The sequence below is a fragment of the Aplysia californica genome, unplaced genomic scaffold, assembly GCF_000002075.1.
Source record: "Aplysia californica isolate F4 #8 unplaced genomic scaffold, AplCal3.0 scaffold00093, whole genome shotgun sequence".
Classification (NCBI taxonomy): domain Eukaryota; kingdom Metazoa; phylum Mollusca; class Gastropoda; order Aplysiida; family Aplysiidae; genus Aplysia; species Aplysia californica.
Genome location: NW_004797363.1, coordinates 452,814 through 455,386, shown reverse-complemented (window position 1 = coordinate 455,386; position 2,573 = coordinate 452,814).

The window sequence follows — 2,573 nt, the reverse complement described above, 5'->3', positions numbered from 1 at the left end:
GAGACAGACACACACACACACTCACAGAGAGAGAAAGAATGAGAGGGAGAGAGAGAGAAAGAGAGATAGAGAGAGAGAGAGAGAGAGAGAGAGAGAGAGAGAGAGAGAGAGAGAGAGAGAGAGAGAGAGAGCTAAGGGGACATTGACACACGCACGTATACACGTGCAATCCCTAATCTTCTCAGACTGGCCTTCAACTTTAAAAGAAATCTCGCGGATAACGAAAGATGTGCGAAATCTCACTTCAGCTGTTACAGTATACTCCCTTTCACGTTTTTGGGTCGATTTTCTTAAAATAAGAGGTTCGAATCGAATTTTTTCAGAAAGTGAGTTTCCATTGAAATGTCTGTAAAAAGTTGGAAATTCGACAAAAATAAATAAATAAAACACGCTGGGCCCCCTTTCGATGAAAGGAATGATAGGTGCATTAACATCAACTGAAAGTCATTGGCCTACTATATTTACACTCTACTGCTGGAATGGAGCTATACAATAATCTGGAGAGAAAAGTGACACACGTGTTTCCAAGTTGCCAAATATATAATAGACAAAGGAGTCCAGAAAAAAGGATGATGGGCATCAAACGAAAGGATCATTGTCGAATTTAGAAAATATGAGGCTAGATCTGACGGGTTGCACGCTTAAAATAGAGCTGAGCATTGCGCGACAAGCGCGATAGTATCGAAAGGAAGTACGACTTGAAATAAACAAACCTGGCGGATTTTCTAAAATTTCAGAGACAGAAGCGTCGGCCTACAAAAACGATCGGCGAAATAAAGAAATTTAGCTTTTTGCAGCAAAGCTGTCTCAAAACTGAAAAAACAAAGGGCGCCATGATCTGGAGAATATTTTTAAAAAATCTTTTATCGAAAACCACGACATGTCGATCGATGCAGCCATTAAAAAGCCTTTTGAATAGCAAAATTCGGCCACCACAAATAGATAATAGATAAAGCTCATTAGAAACACCCTGTATTGGTTTGAAAGCAGCAATACGCCATTCAGCTACCTGTAAGTAGTCACCATAGATGTACACTATAGTACTAGATACAGTACGCCCCTCTCTCGCCTTGCTGCGCGATGGCCACATTTGACAGCGGCGTCCGCCATGTTTTTTGTGGCAAGTTGTGTGAAGGAGTCCATGCTAAAGCAATGGGCTAGGCATGTTTTCTCTCTCTCTCTCTCTCTCTCTCTCTCTCTCTCTCTCTCTCTCTCTCTCTCTCTCTTTCTCTCTCTCTCTCTCTCTCTCTCTCTCTCTCTCTCTCTCTCATACGCGACAGGCGAGGCTTGGTTCTTGTTGATTTTTTTTTTACATGGGCGCCGTGGCGTACTATATCTAAATTACTAAGTTGCAATAATACGGTGTTCTTTCTACAACTAAATCTACAACTAAATGTATTATTAAATAGATAGAGATAGAGATATGGGCTTTAAAAAAAAGAGGGAAAAAAAAGAAGAAAAAAAAACAACCTTTATTTTTTCATCAGCACTTTATCTACAAGGTGGTTTATTTCTTATTGACCGAGTCAAAGCGTATAGGGCATACACAACTTTTAAAAAGAAGTATGAAAAGATGTGGGTGTCATGGGAACCTCCAAGAACCACCCCGCCCTCTCTCTCCTCCCGAATCCCAATACCAACACCCCCCCCCCCCCGGCCCCCCTCAGATATGTGAGTTTGGCATTAAATAAAATCAGGATGAGCCATTGGAAAAAAAATTCCAGAGTTTTTCAGCCTTTAGGAGTAGGAATACAATGAAGCTCTTGATAAAGCAAATTCAGTCAAACAAATGATGAATACATATACTGGTATTTTTAAAATCGAGTTAAACTTTCCCTTGTGACATTTGAACAGGAAACTATATATTTCATTCATATGTTCACTTTTTTAAAAAGTATACTAAATTATAAGTAGTGTTTTCATATGTCGGTATTAAACTTTGGTTTATATTGATTTTAAGAACTAAAGTAGACCATATACAGCACTTAAACTAAAGCTCCTTCTATTTTTAAGTAAGTCTAATTTTGGACATTAGTAAAACAACTGTGACAACTCTGTACTCACTAAAGATTAAAAAAGTGAACTTAAATGTTGTTTGGTAGCCTGGTCAATTGTTTTTCTACTCAGTGTAGTGATAACTGAAACAAAAACCTTTTCTAAGGTGTTTTTGGACAACTTTCAATAAAACAAAACAATAAAAAGTACACTGTTTCAGTTTGATAAAGAAATTTCCTGCCCATTGTGAAAAAGATCCAGCTGCTAGTCAGCCTTAACTTCACATGGCCCAGAACCTTACTGATGGCTCTTTATGTTTTAAAAAAGAAACCCGGAGTGACTATTTGTGTCTATAAGACATATTATGCACTAAAAATAGATGATGTAATAAAAAGAAAACAGACATCACTGAACTGCCTGACAGAACCAGTGAGGCGTTAATCCAGAAAGGGACAAGATGTTTCACATGCTTGCACCTTTAAGAGAATCGCTTTGAATCAAAACATAACGTTAGAATCAAATAAAACACGTAAGACTAAGAGCAGAGACACGCCCACTCACATGTAAACAAACTTTTT